Source organism: Gavia stellata, unplaced genomic scaffold, assembly GCF_030936135.1.
Source record: "Gavia stellata isolate bGavSte3 unplaced genomic scaffold, bGavSte3.hap2 HAP2_SCAFFOLD_38, whole genome shotgun sequence".
Lineage (NCBI taxonomy): Eukaryota > Metazoa > Chordata > Aves > Gaviiformes > Gaviidae > Gavia > Gavia stellata.
In genome coordinates this window covers 587,277-606,861 of record NW_026776490.1, presented here as the reverse complement: position 1 = coordinate 606,861, position 19,585 = coordinate 587,277, and positions in this window count along the sequence as shown.

Genomic DNA, 19,585 nt, shown 5'->3' with positions numbered 1-19,585 from the left:
GAGAAGGCAACAGGATGCAAAAGGTAGAGGAGTCCACAAGAAGAAACAAGAGGAAGGAGGCCACAGGAGAAGAAGGGTGGCGATGAGGAGGAAGCAATAGGAGGAGGAAGAAACATGAGGCAACAGGAGAAAATAGGATGAGGAGTAGGAGGAGGCAACAGGAGGCAAGAGGAAGCAACAAGAGGAAAGAGGAGGAGGAGGAAGAGGAGGCAGTAGGAGGCCACAGGAGAAGGCAACAGGATACAACAGGAGGACAAAGGAGGAGAAGGAGGATTCAGCATGAGGAAACAGCAGAAGGAAGAAGGTGAGGAGGCAACAGGAGGAGGAGGAGGAAGAGTAGGAGAAGGAAACAGAAGGAAACCGGAGGCAACAGGAGGAGAAGGAGGAGGAGAAAAGAGGAGGCCACAGGAGGCAAAAGGAGGAAGAGGAGGAGGCAACAGGAGGCAATGGTAAGAGACGGGAGAAGAGGAGGAGGAGAAAGAAGAGGAGGCAACAGGAGAAAACAGGAGGAGGAGGAAGTGGTGACAGGAGGCAACAGGTAGCAAGATGAGGAGGAGGAAGAGGAGGCATAGACACAACAGGAAGTAACTGGAGGAGGAAGAAGAGGAGGACACAGGAGGCAAAATAAGGAAAGAGGAAGATGAGGAGGCAACAAGAGGCAACAGGAAGAGGAGGAGGGAGCAGAAGACAAATCATCCCCATATTCCCTCTATGTTTTAAGCACATCAAAACTCAGGGATGGAGCACCTGCCATGTCTGGCTCTCTTCAGCAATTCAGAAAATCCAAGCCTAGTGCTGAAGTCGTTACTCACAGCAGTCCACATCACAACCATCGCTCCTCTTGGCCACACAGGGGAAACCTGTGGATGACAGCGGATGTCAGGACGCACTCCAGAAAGAGACGATCAGGGCAAGAAGATCCCTGTCACCTAATCGCAAAGAAATAATTCTAGCTCAATGAAATGACTACCCAAAACAAAACACACAGAACAGCATCCGCCATCAGAATTATTTCAGCGGTAGTTTTAACTGCTGCAGAGCTGCAGGCTGACGACCTTACCATCACTGTCACAGGGCCCCAGTTATCAGGAGGTACAAAGGCCCTTTTGAGAGAGTCCAATGCATGTCACCTTCTCTGAAGAGGACCTGCTGCTCACCTGTTGCCAGCATTAGCAGCAGAGCCCTCCGGCTCTCCAGCCCACACTTTCCCACCTTGTATGCAGCAGCGACCAGCTTTCAGCTGCTACTTTAACAGCTCTCCTGGCCGCGCTCCTTTTCTGTCTCCCTTCCTACCATATCAGTCAGGGTGGGATTCTTGTCATTCTAGACTGGGCCCAGCTTCTCAGTAGGAGGACTACACTGCTGTCCCATTGCTTGCCTGTTTTAGCATACGAAAAGAAATTAGAATTAGCAAACAGGAACTCTACCCATGGCCCATATCTATCTAGTCTACAGCTTACAGCTCTGAAGGTATAGAACAGCCTATACTTATATCCTGTATTACAGGGCATTTTGAGAAACAAGGGTTAAAAGTAAGAAAGAAAAGTGTAGAGAAGATACTTTGTAACAACTGCACCCGGTACTTAGACATATTAGAGATAAAGACTGTCTGCACTGACTCTCTGTGATAAAGATTGTCTTCACTGACTCTCTGCTAACTAGCAATAATGATTAGCACAAGGACGAATCGTAGAAATGTAGAAAAGACTGCCAAAATAGTGCCCTAGAGTTAACCTGTCTCATTATAATCTCATTCTAATGCTAAGGAACACACCTCCCAGCTAGAGAAGCCCCAACCCAATTTAGCCCCCTACTCTCTGAGCATATGTGGTGAATTAAAAGAGAACTGTAACTTTAAGATGAAGTAAGAAAAGTATTAACCAAGAGTTAATTAAGGGGTAGAACCAGGAGGCGTAACTAACTTTGTTAACTGTTTTAAATACCTGTCATGATTTTAACCCGGTGTGCATGTTAGGAGGAGAAATCCCCTTGCACCCGGCGCTGCAATAAACCAATATCAGCTTTATAACTCTGTGTGAGTTGTGAAGTTTGTTTCTGCGTGTCACCTGCCAGGACAGACTGGGCCCTCTCCCAGTCCGAACTGGATGCCCTGGCCCCCTCCAAGGACAGACTGGGATCATTCCCAGTCCAAAATGGATCACCTGGCCCCCTCCCTGGACAGACTGGGATCATTCCCAGTCCAAACTGGATCCAATGGCCTCCTCCCAGTATGGACTGGGATCATTCCCAGTCCAAACTGGATCCCCTGGCCACCTCCCAGTACAGACTGGGATCATTACCAGTCCAAACAGGATCCCCTGCCCCACCCCCAGTATGGACTGGAACCATTCCCAGTCCAAACTGGATCCAATGGCCTCCTCCCAGTATGGACTGGAATCATTCCCAGTCCAAACTGGATCCCCTGGCCACCTCCCAGTACAGACTGGGATCATTACCAGTCCAAACAGGATCCCCTGCCCCACCCCCAGTATGGACTGGAATAATTCCCAGTCCAAAGTGGATCCTCTACACCCCCCTCCCAGGACAGACTGGGATCATTCCCAGTCCAAGCAGGATCCCCTGGCCCCTCCCAGTCCTGACTGGGATCATTCCCAGTCCAAACTGGATCCCCTGTCCCCCTCCCAGGACAGACTGGGATCATTCCCAGTCCAAACTGGATCCCCTGTCCCGCTCCCAGGACAGACTGGGATCATTCCCAGTCCAAACTGGATCCCATGGCCCCCTCCCAGGACAGACACAGATCATTCCCAGTCCAAAATGGATCCCCTGGACCCCTCCCAGGACAGACTGGGAGCATCCCCAGTCCAAACTGGATCGCCTGGCCCCCTCCCAGGACAGACTGGGATGATTCCCAGTCCAGATTGGATCCCCCGGCCCTTTCCCAGACAGACTGGGATCATTCCGAGTCCAAACTGGATCCCCTGTCCCCATCCCAGTACAGACTGGGATCATTCCCAGTCCAAACTGGATCCCCTGGCCCCCTCCCAGGACAGACTGGGATCATTCCCAGTCCAAAATGGATCCCCTGGCCCCCTCCCAGGACAGACTGGGATCATTCCCAGTCCAAAATGGATCCCCTTGTCCCCTCCCAGGACAGACTGGGATCATTCCCAGTCAAAACTGGATCCCCTGGCGCCCTCCCAGGACAGACTGGGATCATTCCCAGTCCAAACTGGATCCTCTGGCGCCCTCCCAGGACAGACCGGGATCGTTCCCAGTCCAAACTGGATCCCTTCGCCCCCTCCCAGGACAGACGGGGATCATTCCGAGTCCGAACTGGATCCCTTGGCCCCCTCACAGGGCAGACTGGGCCCTGTCCCAGTCCAAACTGGATCCCTTGGCCCCCTCCCAGGACAGACCGCGATCATTCCCAGTCCAAAGTGGATACACTGGCTTTTTCCCTGTATGGACTGGAATCATTCCCAGTCCAAAAGGGATCCCCTGGCCCCCTACCAGGACAGACTGGGCCCTGCCCCATTCCAGATTGGATGTCCTTGCCTCCTCCCAGGACAGATTGGGCCCTGTCCCAGTCCAAACTGGATCCCCTGGCCCCCTCCCAGGACAGACCGGGATCATTCCCAGTCCAAACTGGATGCCCTGTCCCCCTCCCAGGACAGACTGGGATCGTTCCCAGTCCACACTGGATCCTCTGGCGCCCTCCCAGGACAGACCGGGATCGTTCCCAGTCCAAATTGGATCCCCCGGCCCTTTCCCAGGACAGACTGGGATCATTCCCAGTCAAAATTGGATCCCTTCGCCCCCTCCCAGGACAGACTGGGATCATTCCGAGTCCGAACTGGATCCCTTGGCCCCCTCACAGGGCAGACTGGGCCCTGTCCCAGTCGAAACTGGATCCCTTGGCCCCCTCCCAGGACAGACCGCGATCATTCCCAGTCCAAAGTGGATACACTGGCTTTTTCCCTGTATGGACTGTAATCATTCCCAGTCCAAAAGGGATCCCCTGGCCCCCTACCAGGACAGACTGGGCCCTGCCCCATTCCAGATTGGATGTCCTTGCCTCCTCCCAGGACAGACTGGGCCCTGTCCCAGTCCAAACTGGATCCCCTGGCCCCCTCCCAGGACAGACCGGGATCATTCCCAGTCTAAATTGGATCCCCTTGCCCCCTCCCAGGACAGACTGGGCTTATTCCAAGTCCAAACTGGATTCCCTGGCCCCCTCCCAGGACAGACTGGGCCCTGTCCCAGTCCAAACTGGATCCCCTGTCCCACTCCCAGGACAGACTGGGATCATTCCCAGTCCAAATTGGATCCCCCGGCTCTTTCCCAGGACAGACTGGGAGCATCCCCAGTCCAAACTGGATCCCCTGGCCCTCTACCAGGACAGACTGGGAGCATCCCCAGTCCAAACTGGATCCCTTGGCCCCCTCCCAGGACAGACTGGGATCTTTCCAATTCCAAACTGGATCCCCTGGCCCCCTCCCAGTACAGACTGGGATGATTCCCAGTCCAAATTGGATCCCCCGGCCCTTTCCCAGACAGACTGGGATCATTCCCAGTCCAAACTGGATCCCCTGGTCCCCTCCCAGGACAGACTGGGAGCATCCCCAGTCCAAACTGCATCCCCTGGCCCCTTCCCAGACAGACTGGGCCCTGTCGCAGTACAAAATGTATCCCCTTCCCCCCTCCCAGGACAGACACGGATCATTCCCAGTCCAAATTGGAGCCCCTGGCCCCCTCCCAGGACAGACTGGGCCCTGTTCCAGTCCAAACTCGAGCCCCTGGCCCCCTCCCAGGACAGACTGGGATCATTCCCAGTCCAAACTGGATCCCTTGGCCCCCTCCCAGGACAGACTGGGATCATTACCAGTCCAAACTGGATCCCTTGGCCCCCTCCCAGGACAGACTGGGATCATTCCCAGTCCAAACTGGATCCCTTGGCCCCCTCCCAGGACAGAATGGGATCATTCCTAGTCCAAACTGGATCCCTTGGCCCCCACCCTAGACAGACTGGTCCCCGTCCCAGTCCAAACTGGATGCCCTGGCCCCCTCCCAGGGCAGACTGTGCCCTGTCCCAGTCCAAACTGCATCCCCTGGCCCACTCCCAGGACAGACTGGGCCCTGTCCCAGTCCACAATGCATCCCCTGGCCCCCTCCCAGGACAGACTGGGATCATTGACATTCCAAATTGGATCCCCTGGCCCCCGTCCAGGACAGACTGCGATCATTCCCAGTCCAAATTGGATCCCCTGGCCCCCGTCCAGGACAGACTGGGATCATTCCCAGTCCAAACTGGATCCCCTGGCCCCCTCCCAGGACAGACTGGGATCATTCCGAGTCCAAACTGCATCCCCTGCCCCCCTCCCAGTACAGACTGGGATCATTCCCAGTCCAAAAGGGATCCCCTGGCCCCCTCCCAGGACAGACTGGGAGCATCCCCAGTCCAAACTGGATCGCCTGGCCCCCTCCCAGGACAGACTGGGATGATTCCCAGTCCAAATTGGATCCCCCGGCCCTTTCCCAGACAGACTGGCATCATTCCCCGTCCAAACTGGATCCCCTGGCCCCCTCCCAGGACAGACTGGGCCCAGTTCGAGTCCAAACTCGAGCCCCTGGCCCCCTCCCAGGACAGACTGGGTTCATTCCCAGTCCAAAATGGATCCCCTTGCCCCCTCCCAGGACAGACTGGGATCATTCCCAGTCCAAATTGGATCCTCTGGCGCCCTCCCAGGACAGACCGGGATCGTTCCCAGTCCAAACTGGATCCCCCGGCCCTTTCCCAGGACAGACTGGGATCATTCCCAGTCCAAATTGGATCCCTTCGCCCCCTCCCAGGACAGACTGGGCCCTGTCCCAGTCCAAACTGGATCCCTTGGCCCCCTCCCAGGACAGACTGCGATCATTCCCAGTCCAAAGTGGATACAGTGGCTTTTTCCCTGTATGGACTGGAATCATTCCCAGTCCAAAAGTGATCCCCTGGCCCCCTACCAGGACAGACTGGGCCCTGCCCCATTCCAGATTGGATGTCCTTGCCTCCTCCCAGGACAGACTGGGCCCTGTCCCAGTCCAAACTGGATCCCCTGGCCCCCTCCCAGGACAGACCGGGATCATTCCCAGTCTAAATTGGATCCCCTGGCCCCCTCCCAGGACAGACTGGGCTTATTCAAAGTCCAAACTGGATTCCCTGGCCCCCTCCCAGGACAGACTGGGCCCTGTCCCAGTCCAAACTGGATCCCCTGTCCCACTCCCAGGACAGAGGGGATCATTCCCAGTCCAAATTGGATCCCCCGGCTCTTTCCCAGGACAGACTGGGAGCATCCCCAGTCCAAACTGGATCCCCTGGCCCTCTACCAGGACAGACTGGGAGCATCCCCAGTCCAAACTGGATCCCCTGGCCCCCTCCCAGGACAGACTGGGATCTTTCCAATTCCAAACTGGATCCCCTGGCCCCCTCCCAGTACAGACTGGGATGATTCCCAGTCCAAATTGGATCCCCCGGCCCTTTCCCAGACAGACTGGGATCATTCCCAGTCCAAACTGGATCCCCTGGTCCCCTCCCAGGACAGACTGGGAGCATCCCCAGTCCAAACTGGATACCCTGGCCCCCTCCCAGACAGACTGGGCCCTGTCCCAGTCCAAACTGGATCCCCTGTCCCACTCACAGGACAGACTGGGATCATTCCCAGTCCAAATTGGATCCCCCGGCTCTTTCCCAGGACAGACTGGGAGCATCCCCAGTCCAAACTGGACCCCCTGGCCCCCTCCCAGTACAGACTGGGATCATTCCCAGTCCAAACTGGATCCCCTGGCCCCCTCCCAGGACAGACTGGGAGCATCCCCAGTCCAAAATGGATCCCCTGGCCCCTTCCCAGGACAGACTGGGATCATTCCCAGTCCAAACTGGATCCCTTGGCCCCCTCCCAGGACAGAATGGGATCATTCCTAGTCCAAACTGGATCCCTTGGCCCCCACCCTAGACAGACTGGTCCCCGTCCCAGTCCAAACTGGATGCCCTGGCCCCCTCCCAGGGCAGACTGTGCCCTGTCCCAGTCCAAACTGCATCCCCTGGCCCACTCCCAGGACAGACTGGGCCCTGTCCCAGTCCACAATGCATCCCCTGGCCCCCTCCCAGGACAGACTGGGATCATTGACATTCCAAATTGGATCCCCTGGCCCCCGTCCAGGACAGACTGCGATCATTCCCAGTCCAAATTGGATTTCCTGGCCCCCTCCCAGGACAGACTGGGATCATACCCAGTCAAAACTGCATCCCCTGGCGCCCTCCCAGGACAGACTGGGATCGTTCCCAGTCCAAACTGGATCCCCCGGCCCTTTCCCAGGACAGACTGGGATCATTCGCAGTCCAAATTGGATCCCTTCGCCCCCTCCCAGGACAGACTGGGCCCTGTCCCAGTCCAAACTGGATCCCTTGGCCCCCTCCCAGGACAGACCGCGATCATTCCCAGTCCAAAGTGGATACACTGGCTTTTTCCCTGTATGGACTGGAATCATTCCCAGTCCAGAAGGGATCCCCTGGCCCCCTACCAGGACAGACTGGGCCCTGCCCCATTCCAGATTGGATGTCCTTGCCTCCTCCCAGGACAGACTGGGCCCTGTCCCAGTCCAAACTGGATCCCCTGTCCCCCTCCCAGGACAGACTGGGATCATTCCCAGTCTAAATTGGATCCCCTTGCCCCCTCCCAGGACAGACTGGGCTTATTCAAAGGCCAAACTGGTTGCCCTGGCCCCCTCCCAGGACAGACTGGGCCCTGTCCCAGTCCAAACTGGATCCCCTGTCCCACTCCCAGGACAGACTGGGATCATTCCCAGTCCAAATTGGATCCCCCGGCTCTTTCCCAGGACAGACTGGGAGCATCCCCAGTCCAAAAGGGATCCCCTGGCCCTCTCCCAGGACAGACTGGGAGCATCCCCAGTCCAAACTGCATCCCCTGCCCCCCTCCCAGTACAGACTGGGATCATTCCCAGTCCAAAATGGATCCCCTGGCCCCCTCCCAGGACAGACTGGGAGCATCCCCAGTCCAAACTGGATCGCCTGGCCCCCTCCCAGGACAGACTGGGATGATTCCCAGTCCAAATTGGATCCCCCGGCCCTTTCCCAGACAGACTGGCATCATTCCCCGTCCAAACTGGATCCCCTGGCCCCCTCCCAGGACAGACTGGGCCCTGTTCCAGTCCAAACTCGAGCCCCTGGCTCCCTCCCAGGACAGACTGGGATCATTCCCAGGCGAAACTGGAGCCCCTGGCCCCCTCCCAGGACAGACTGGGCCCTGTCCCAGTCCAAACTGGATCCCTTGGCCCCCTCCCAGGACAGACCGCGATCATTCCCAGTCCAAAGTGGATACACTGGCTTTTTCCCTGTATGGACTGGAATCATTCCCAGTCCAGAAGGGATCCCCTGGCCCCCTACCAGGACAGACTGGGCCCTGCCCCATTCCAGATTGGATGTCCTTGCCTCCTCCCAGGACAGACTGGGCCCTGTCCCAGTCCAAACTGGATCCCCTGGCCCCCTCCCAGGACAGACCGCGATCATTCCCAGTCCAAAGTGGATCCCCTGGTCCCCTCCCAGGACAGACTGGGAGCATCCCCAGTCCAAACTGCATCCCCTGGCCCCCTCCTAGACAGACTGGGCCCTGTCCCAGTCCAAACTGGATCCCCTGGCCCCCTCCCAGGACAGACTGGGCCCTGTTCCAGTCCAAACTCGAGCCCCTGGCTCCCTCCCAGGACAGACTGGGATCATTCCCAGTCCAAACTGGATCCCTTGGCCCCCTCCCAGGACAGACTGGGATCATTCCCAGTCCAAACTGGATCCCTTGGCCCCCTCCCAGGACAGACTGGGATCATTCCCAGTCCAAACTGGATCCCTTGGCCCCCTCCCAGGACAGAATGGGATCATTCCTAGTCCAAACTGGATCCCTTGGCCCCCACCCTAGACAGACTGGTCCCCGTCCCAGTGCAAACTGGATGCCCTGGCCCCCTCCCAGGGCAGACTGTGCCCTGTCCCAGTCCAAACTGCATCCCCTGGCCCCCTCCCAGGACAGACTGGGCCCTGTCCCAGTCCACACTGCATCCCCTGGCCCCCTCCCAGGACAGACTGGGATCATTGACATTCCAAATTGCATCCCCTGGCCCCCTCCCAGGACAGACTGGGATCATTCCCAGTCCAAACTGGATTCCCTGGCCCCCTCCCAGGACAGACTGGGCCCTGTCCCAGTCCAAGCTGGAGCCCCTAGCCCGCTCCCAGGACAGAGTGAGGTCATTCCCAGTCCGAACTGGATTCCCTGGCCCCCTCCCAGGATAGACTGGGATCGTTCCCAGTCCAAGCTGCATTCTCTACCCCGCTCCCAGTACAGACTGCAATCATTCCCAGTCCAAACTGGATCCCCTGGCCCCGTCCCAGGACAAACTGGGATCATTCCCAGTCCAAACTGGATCCCCTGTCCCCATCCCAGTACAGACTGGGATCATTCCCAGTCCAAAATGGATCCCCTGGCCCCCTCCCAGGACAGACTGGGAGCATCACCAGTCCAAACTGGATCGCCTGGCCCCCTCTCAGGACAGACTGGGATCATTCCCAGTCCAGATTTGATCCCCCGGGCCTTTCCCAGACAGACTGGGATCATACCCAGTCCAAACTGGATCCCCTGTCCCCCTCCCAGTAGAGACTGGGATCATTCCCAGTCCAAACTGGGATCATTCCCAGTCCAAACTGGATCCCCTGGCCCCCTCCCAGGACAGACTGGGATCATTCCCAGTCCAAACTGGATCCCCTGGCCCCCTCCCAGGACAGACTGGGATGATTCCCAGTCCAGATTGGATCACCCGGGCCTTTCCCAGACAGACTGGGATCATTCCCAGTCCAAACTGGATCCCCTGTCCCCCTCCCAGTAGAGACTGGGATCATTCCCAGTCCAAACTGGGATCATTGCCAGTCCAAACTGGATCCCCTGGCCCCCTCCCAGGACAGACTGGGAGCATCCCCAGTCCAAACTGGATCGCCTGGCCCCCTCCCAGGACAGACTGGGATGATTCCCAGTCCAGATTGGATCCCCTGGCGCCCTTCCAGGACAGACTGGGATCGTTCCCAGTCCAAACTGGATCCCCCGGCCCTTTCCCAGGACAGACTGGGATCATTCCCAGTCCAAATTGGATCCCTTCGCCCCCTCCCAGGACAGACTGGGCCCTGTCCCAGTCCAAACTGGATCCCTTGGCCCCCTCCCAGGACAGACCGCGATCATTCCCAGTCCAAAGTGGATACACTGGCTTCCTCCCAGTCTGGACTGGAATCATTCCCAGTCCAAAAGGGATCCCCTGGCCCCCTACCAGGACAGACTGCGCCCTGCCCCATTCCAGATTGGATGTCCTTGCCTCCTCCCAGGACAGACTGGGCCCTGTCCCAGTCCAAACTGGATCCCCTGTCCCCCTCCCAGGACAGACTGGGATAATCCCCAGTCTAAATTTGATCCCTTGGCCCCCTCCCAGGACAGATTGGAATTATTCAAAGTCCAAACTGGATGCCCTGGCCCCCTCCCAGGACAGACTGGGCCCTGTCCCAGTCCAAACTGGATCCCCTGTCCCACTCCCAGGACAGACTGGGAGCATCCCCAGTCCAAACTGGATCCCCTGGCCCTCTCCCAGGACAGACTGGGAGCATCCCCAGTCCAAACTGGATCCCCTGGCCCCCTCCCAGGACAGACCGGGATCATTCCCAGTCCAAACTGGATGCCCTGGTCCCCTCCCAGGACAGACTGGGAGCATCCCAAGTCCAAACTGCATCCCCTGGCCCCCACCCTGGACAGACTGGTCCCCGTCCCAGTGTAAACTGGATCCCTTGGCCCCCTCCCAGGACAGAATGGGATCATTCCTAGTCCAAACTGCATCCCTTGGCCCCCACCCTGGACACACTGGTCCCCATCCCCAGTCCAAACTGGATCCCCTGGCCCCCTCCCAGGACAGACTGGGAGCATCCCCAGTCCAAACTGGATCCCCTGGCCCCCTCCCAGTACAGACAGGGATGATTCCCAGTCCAAATTGGATCCCCCGGCCCTTTCCCAGACAGACTGGGATCATTCCCAGTCCAAACTGGATCCCCTGGTCCCCTCCCAGGACAGACTGGGAGCATCCCCAGTCCAAACTGGATCCCCTGGCCCCCTCCCAGACAGACTGGGCCCTGTCCCAGTCCAAACTGGATCCCCTGTCCCACTCCCAGGACAGACTGGGATCATTCCCAGTCCAAATTGGATCCCCCGGCTCTTTCCCAGGACAGACTGGGAGCATCCCCAGTCCAAACTGGATCCCCTGCTCCTCTCCCAGGACAGAGTGAGATCATTCCCAGTCCGAACTGGATTCCCTGGCCCCCTCCCAGGACAGACTGGGATCATTCCCAGTCCAAACTGGATCCCCTGGTCCCCTCCCAGACAGACTGGGCCCTGTCCCAGTACAAAATGGATCCCCTTCCCCCTTCCCAGGACAGACACGGATCATTCCCAGTCCAAATTGGAGCCCCTGGCCCCCTCCCAGGACAGACTGGGCCCTGTTCCAGTCCAAACTCGAGCCCCTGGCTCCCTCCCAGGACAGACTGGGATCATTCCCAGTCCAAACTGGATCCCTTGGCCCCCTCCCAGGACAGACTGGGATCATTCCCAGTCCAAACTGGATCCCTTCGCCCCCTCCCAGGACAGACTGGGATCATTCCCAGTCCAAACTGGATCCCTTGGCCCCCTCCCAGGACAGAATGGGATCATTCCTAGTCCAAACTGGATCCCTTGGCACCCACCCTAGACAGACTAGTCCCCGTCCCAGTCCAAACTGGATGCCCTGGCCCCCTCCCAGGGCAGACTGTGCCCTGTCCCAGTCCAAACTGGATCCCCTGTCCCACTCCCAGGACAGACTGGGCCCTGTCCCAGTCCACAATGCATCCCCTGGCCCCCTCCCAGGACAGACTGGGATCATTGACATTCCAAATTGGATCCCCTGGCCCCCGTCCAGGACAGACTGCGATCATTCCCAGTCCAAATTGGATTCCCTGGCCCCCTCCCAGGACAGACTGGGATCATTCCCAGTCCAAAATGGATCCCCTTGCCCCCTCCCAGGACAGACTGGGATCATTCCCAGTCAAAACTGCATCCCCTGGCGCCCTCCCAGGACAGACTGGGATCGTTCCCAGTCCAAACTGGATCCCCCGGCCCTTTCCCAGGACAGACTGGGATCATTCGCAGTCCAAATTGGATCCCTTGGCCCCCTCCCAGGACAGACTGGGCCCTGTCCCAGTCCAAACTGGATCCCTTGGCCCCCTCCCAGGACAGACCGCGATCATTCCCAGTCCAAAGTGGATACACTGGCTTTTTCCCTGTATGGACTGGAATCATTCCCAGTCCAGAAGGGATCCCCTGGCCCCCTACCAGGACAGACTGGGCCCTGCCCCATTCTAGATTGGATGTCCTTGCCTCCTCCCAGGACAGACTGGGCCCTGTCCTAGTCCAAACTGGATCCCCTGGCCCTCTCCCAGGACAGACTGGGAGCATCCCCAGTCCAAACTGGATCCCCTGGCCCCCTCCCAGGACAGACCGGGATCATTCCCAGTCCAAACTGCATCCCCTGGCCCGCTCCCAGGACAGACTGGGATCATTCCCAGTCCAAAATGGATCCCCTTGCCCCCTCCCAGGACAGACTGGGATCATTCCCAGTCCAAACTGAATCCCCTGGCGCCCTCCCAGGACAGACTGGGATCGTTTTACCCCAGTCCAAACTGGATCCCCCGGCCCTTTCCCAGGACAGACTGGGATCATTCCCAGTCCAAATTGGATCCCTTGGCCCCCTCCCAGGACAGACTGGGCCCTGTCCCAGTCCAAACTGGATCCCTTGGCCCCCTGCCAGGACAGTCATTCCCAGTCCAAAGTGGATACACTTGCTTTTTCCCTGTATGGACTGGAATCATTCCCAGTCCAGAAGGGATCCCCTGGCCCCCTACCAGGACAGACTGGGCCCTGCCCCATTCCAGATTGGATGTCCTTGCCTCCTCCCAGGACAGACTGGGCCCTGTCCCAGTCCAAACTGGATCCCCTGTCCCCCTCCCAGGACAGACTGGGATAATCCCCAGTCTAAATTTGATCCCTTGGCCCCCTCCCAGGACAGATTGGAATTATTCAAAGTCCAAACTGGATGCCCTGGCCCCCTCCCAGGACAGACTGGGCCCTGTCCCAGTCCAAACTGGATCCCCTGTCCCACTCCCAGGACAGACTGGGAGCATCCCCAGTCCAAACTGGATCCCCTGGCCCTCTCCCAGGACAGACTGGGAGCATCCCCAGTCCAAACTGGATCCCCTGGCCCCCTCCCAGGACAGACCGGGATCATTCCCAGTCCAAACTGGATGCCCTGGTCCCCTCCCAGGACACACTGGGAGCATCCCAAGTCCAAACTGCATCCCCTGGCCCCCACCCTGGACAGACTGGTCCCCGTCCCAGTGTAAACTGGATCCCTTGGCCCCCTCCCAGGACAGAATGGGATCATTCCTAGTCCAAACTGCATCCCTTGGCCCCCACCCTGGACACACTGGTCCCCATCCCCAGTCCAAACTGGATCCCCTGGCCCCCTCCCAGGACAGACTGGGAGCATCCCCAGTCCAAACTGGATCCCCTGGCCCCCTCCCAGTACAGACAGGGATGATTCCCAGTCCAAATTGGATCCCCCGGCCCTTTCCCAGACAGACTGGGATCATTCCCAGTCCAAACTGGATCCCCTGGTCCCCTCCCAGGACAGACTGGGAGCATCCCCAGTCCAAACTGGATCCCCTGGCCCCCTCCCAGACAGACTGGGCCCTGTCCCAGTCCAAACTGGATCCCCTGTCCCACTCCCAGGACAGACTGGGATCATTCCCAGTCCAAATTGGATCCCCCGGCTCTTTCCCAGGACAGACTGGGAGCATCCCCAGTCCAAACTGGATCCCCTGCTCCTCTCCCAGGACAGAGTGAGATCATTCCCAGTCCGAACTGGATTCCCTGGCCCCCTCCCAGGACAGACTGGGATCATTCCCAGTCCAAACTGGATCCCCTGGTCCCCTCCCAGACAGACTGGGCCCTGTCCCAGTACAAAATGGATCCCCTTCCCCCTTCCCAGGACAGACACGGATCATTCCCAGTCCAAATTGGAGCCCCTGGTCCCCTCCCAGGACAGACTGGGCCCTGTCCCAGTCGAAACTGGATCCCCTGGCCCCCTCCCAGGACAGACTGGGCCCTGTTCCAGTCCAAACTCGAGCCCCTGGCTCCCTCCCAGGACAGACTGGGATCATTCCCAGTCCAAACTGGATCCCTTGGCCCCCTCCCAGGACAGACTGGGATCATTCCCAGTCCAAACTGGATCCCCTGGCCCCCTCCCAGGACAGACTGGGATCATTCCCAGTCCAAACTGGATCCCTTAGCCCCCTCCCAGGACAGAATGGGATCATTCCTAGTCCAAACTGGATCCCTTGGCCCCCACCCTAGACAGACTGGTCCCCGTCCCAGTCCAAACTGGATGCCCTGGCCCCCTCCCAGGGCAGACTGTGCCCTGTCCCAGTCCAAACTGGATCCCCTGTCCCACTCCCAGGACAGACTGGGCCCTGTCCCAGTCCACAATGCATCCCCTGGCCCCCTCCCAGGACAGACTGGGATCATTGACATTCCAAATTGGATCCCCTGGCCCCCGTCCAGGACAGACTGCGATCATTCCCAGTCCAAATTGGATTCCCTGGCCCCCTCCCAGGACAGACTGGGATCATTCCCAGTCCAAAATGGATCCCCTTGCCCCCTCCCAGGACAGACTGGGATCATTCCCAGTCAAAACTGCATCCCCTGGCGCCCTCCCAGGACAGACTGGGATCGTTCCCAGTCCAAACTGGATCCCCCGGCCCTTTCCCAGGACAGACTGGGATCATTCCCAGTCCAAATTGGATCCCTTGGCCCCCTCCCAGGACAGACTGGGCCCTGTCCCAGTCCAAACTGGATCCCTTGGCCCCCTGCCAGGACAGACCGCGATCATTCCCAGTCCAAAGTGGATACACTTGCTTTTTCCCTGTATGGACTGGAATCATTCCCAGTCCAAAAGAAGGGATCCCCTGGCCCCCTACCAGGACAGACTGGGCCCTGCCCCATTCCAGATTGGATGTCCTTGCCTCCTCCCAGGACAGACTGGGCCCTGTCCCAGTCCAAACTGGATCCCCTGTCCCCCTCCCAGGACAGACTGGGATAATCCCCAGTCTAAATTTGATCCCTTGGCCCCCTCCCAGGACAGATTGGAATTATTCAAAGTCCAAACTGGATGCCCTGGCCCCCCTCCCAGGACAGACTGGGCCCTGTCCCAGTCCAAACTGGATCCCCTGTCCCACTCCCAGGACAGACTGGGAGCATCCCCAGTCCAAACTGGATCCCCTGGCCCTCTCCCAGGACAGACTGGGAGCATCCCCAGTCCAAACTGGATCCCCTGGCCCCCTCCCAGGACAGACCGGGATCATTCCCAGTCCAAACTGGATGCCCTGGTCCCCTCCCAGGACAGACTGGGAGCATCCCAAGTCCAAACTGCATCCCCTGGCCCCCACCCTGGACAGACTGGTCCCCGTCCCAGTGTAAACTGGATCCCTTGGCCCCCTCCCAGGACAGAATGGGATCATTCCTAGTCCAAACTGCATCCCTTGGCCCCCACCCTGGACACACTGGTCCCCATCCCCAGTCCAAACTGGATCCCCTGGCCCCCTCCCAGGACAGACTGGGAGCATCCCCAGTCCAAACTGGATCCCCTGGCCCCCTCCCAGTACAGACAGGGATGATTCCCAGTCCAAATTGGATCCCCCGGCCCTTTCCCAGACAGACTGGGATCATTCCCAGTCCAAACTGGATCCCCTGGTCCCCTCCCAGGACAGACTGGGATCATTCCCAGTCCAAACTGGATCCCTTGGCCCCCTCCCAGGACAGACTGGGATCATTCCCAGTCCAAACTGGATCCCTTGGCCCCCTCCCCCGGACAGAATGGGATCATTCCTAGTCCAAACTGGATCCCTTCGCCCCCACCCTAGACAGACTGGTCCCCGTCCCAGTCCAAACTGGATGCCCTGGCCCCCTCCCAGGGCAGACTGTGCCCTGTCCCAGTCCAAACTGGATCCCCTGTCCCACTCCCAGGACAGACTGGGCCCTGTCCCAGTCCACAATGCATCCCCTGGCCCCCTCCCAGGACAGACTGGGATCATTGACATTCCAAATTGGATCCCCTGGCCCCCGTCCAGGACAGACTGCGATCATTCCCAGTCCAAATTGGATTCCCTGGCCCCCTCCCAGGACAGACTGGGATCATTCCCAGTCCAAAATGGATCCCCTTGCCCCCTCCCAGGACAGACTGGGATCATTCCCAGTCAAAACTGCATCCCCTGGCCCCCTCCCAGGACAGACCTGGATCGTTCCCAGTCCAAACTGGATCCCCCGGCCCTTTCCCAGGACAGACTGGGATCATTCCCAGTCCAAATTGGATCCCTTGACCCCCTTCCAGGACAGACTGGGGCCCTGTCCCAGTCCAAACTGGATCCCTTGGCCCCCTCCCAGGACAGACCGCGATCATTCCCAGTCCAAAGTGGATACACTTGCTTTTTCCCTGTATGGACTGGAATCATTCCCAGTCCAGAAGGGATCCCCTGGCCCCCTCCCAGGACAGACTGGGCCCTGTCCCAGTCCAAACTGGATCCCTTGTCCCCCTCCCAGGACAGACTGGGATCATTCCCAGTCTAAATTGGATCCCCTTGCCCCCTCCCAGGACAGACTGGGCTTATTCAAAGTCCAAACTGGATGCCCTGGCCCCCTCCCAGGACAGACTGGGCCCTGTCCCAGTCCAAACTGGATCCCCCTGTCCCACTCCCAGGACAGACTGGGATCATTCCCAGTCCAAATTGGATCCCCCGGCTCTTTCCCAGGACAGACCGGGAGCATCCCCAGTCCAAACTGGATCCCCTGGCCCCCTCCCAGGACAGACTGGGAGCATCCCCAGTCCAAACTGCATCCCCTGGCCCCCTCCCAGGACAGACTGGGATCATTCCCAGTCCAAACTGCATCCCCTGCCCCCCTCCCAGTACAGACTGGGATCATTCCCAGTCCAAAATGGATCCCCTGGCCCCCTCCCAGGACAGACTGGGAGCATCCCCAGTCCAAACTGGATCGCCTGGCCCCCTCCCAGGATAGACTGGGATGATTCCCAGTCCAAATTGGATCCCCCGGCCCTTTCCCAGACAGACTGGCATCATTCCCCGTCCAAACTGGATCCCCTGGCCCCCTCCCAGGACAGACTGGGCCCTGTTCCAATCCAAACTCGAGCCCCTGGCTCCCTCCCAGGACAGACTGGGATCATTCCCAGGCGAAACTGGAGCCCCTGGCCCCCTCCCAGGACAGACTGGGATCATTCCCAGTCAAAACTGGATCCCTTGGCCCCCTCCCAGGACAGACCGCGATCATTCCCAGTCCAAAGTGGATACACTGGCTTCCTCCCAGTCTGGACTGGAATCATTCCCAGTCCAAAAGGGATCCCCTGGCCCCCTACCAGGACAGACTGGGCCCTGCCCCATTCCAGATTGGAAATGTCCTTGCCTCCTCCCAGGACAGACTGGGCCCTGTCCCAGTCCAAACTGGATCCCCTGTCCCTCTCCCAGGACAGACTGGGAGCATCCCCAGACCAAACTGGATCCCCTGGCCCCCTCCCAGGACAGACCGGGATCATTTCCCAGTCCAAACTGGATCCCCTGGTCCCCTCCCAGGACAGACTGGGAGCATCCCCAGTCCAAACTGCATCCCCTGGCCCCCTCCTAGACAGAGTGGGCCCTGTCCCAGTCCACACTGCATCCCCTGTCCCCCTCCCAGAACAGACTGGGATCATTCCCAGTCTAAATTGGATCCCCTGGCCCCCTCCCAGGACAGATTGGAATTATTCAAAGTCCAAACTGGATCCCTTGGCCCCCTCCCAGGACAGACTGGGATCATTCCCAGTCCAAACTGGATCCCTTGGCCCCCTCCCAGGATAGAATGGGATCATTCCTAGTCCAAACTGGATCCCCTGGCCCCCACCCTAGACAGACTGGTCCCCGTCCCAGTCCAAACTGGAGCCCCTGGCCCCCTCCCAGGACAGATTGGGCCCTGTCCCAGTCCAAACTGGATCCCCTGTCCCACTCCCAGGACAGACTGGGCCCTGTCCCAGTCCACAATGCATCCCCTGGACCCCTGCCAGGACAGACTGGGATCATTCCCAGTGCAAACTGGATTCCCTGGCCCCCTCCCAGGACAGACTGGGCCCTGTCCCGTTGAAACTGGAGCCCCTGGCCCCCTCCCAGGACAGACTGGGATCATTCCCAGTCCAAGCTGCATTCTCTACCCCGCTCCCAGTACAGACTGCAATCATTCCCAGTTCCAACTGGATCCCCTGGCCCCCTCCCAGGACAGACTGGGCCCTGTCCCAGTCCAAACTGGGTCCCCTGGCCCGCTCCCAGGACAGACTGGGATCATTCCCAGTCCAAACTGGATCCCTGCCCCCTCCCAGTACAGACTGGGATCATTCCCAGTCCAAAATGGATCCCCTGGCCCCCTCCCAGAACAGACTGGGATCATTCCCAGTCCAAAATGGATCCCCTGGCCCCCTCCCAGGACAGACTGGGATCATTACCAGTCAAAACTGGATCCCCTGGTGCCCTCCCAGGACAGACTGCGATCGTTCCCAGTCCAAACTGGATCCTCTGGCGCCCTCCCAGGACAGACTGGGATCGTTCCCAGTCCAAACTGGATCCCCTGGCCCTTTCCCAGGACAGACTGGGATCATTCCCAGTCCAAATTGGATACCTTGACCCCTCCCAGGACAGACTGGGCCCTGTCCCAGTCCAAACTGGATCCCTTGGCCCCCTCCTAGGACAGACCGCGATCATTCCCAGTCCAAAGTGGATACACTGGCTTTTTCCCTGTATGGACTGGAATCATTCCCAGTCCAAAAGGGATCCCCTGGCCCCCTACCAGGACAGACTGGGCCCTGCCCCATTCCAGATTGGATGTCCTTGCCTCCTCCCAGGACAGACTGGGCCCTGTCCCAGTGCACACTGCATCCCCTGTCCCCCTCCCAGAACAGACTGGGATCATTCCCAGTCTAAATTGGATCCCCTGGCCCCCTCCCAGGACAGATTGGAATTATTCAAAGTCCAAACTGGATGCCCTGGCCCCCTCCCAGGACAGACTGGGCCCTGTCCCAGTCCACACTGCATCCCCTGTCCCCCTCCCAGAAGAGACTGGGATCATTCCCAGTCTAAATTGGATCCCCTGGCCCCCTCCCAGGAGAGATTGGAATTATTCAAAGTCCAAACTGGATGCCCTGGCCCCCTCCCAGGACAGACTGGGCCCTGTCCCAGTCCAAACTGGATCCCCTGTCCCACTCCCAGGACAGACTGGGATCATTCCCAGTCCAAATTGGATCCCCCGGCTCTTTTCCAGGACAGACTGGGAGCATCCCCAGTCCAAACTGGATCCCCTGGCCCCCTCCCAGGACAGACTGGGATCATTCCCAGTCCAAACTGCATCCCCTGCCCCCCTCCCAGGACAGACTG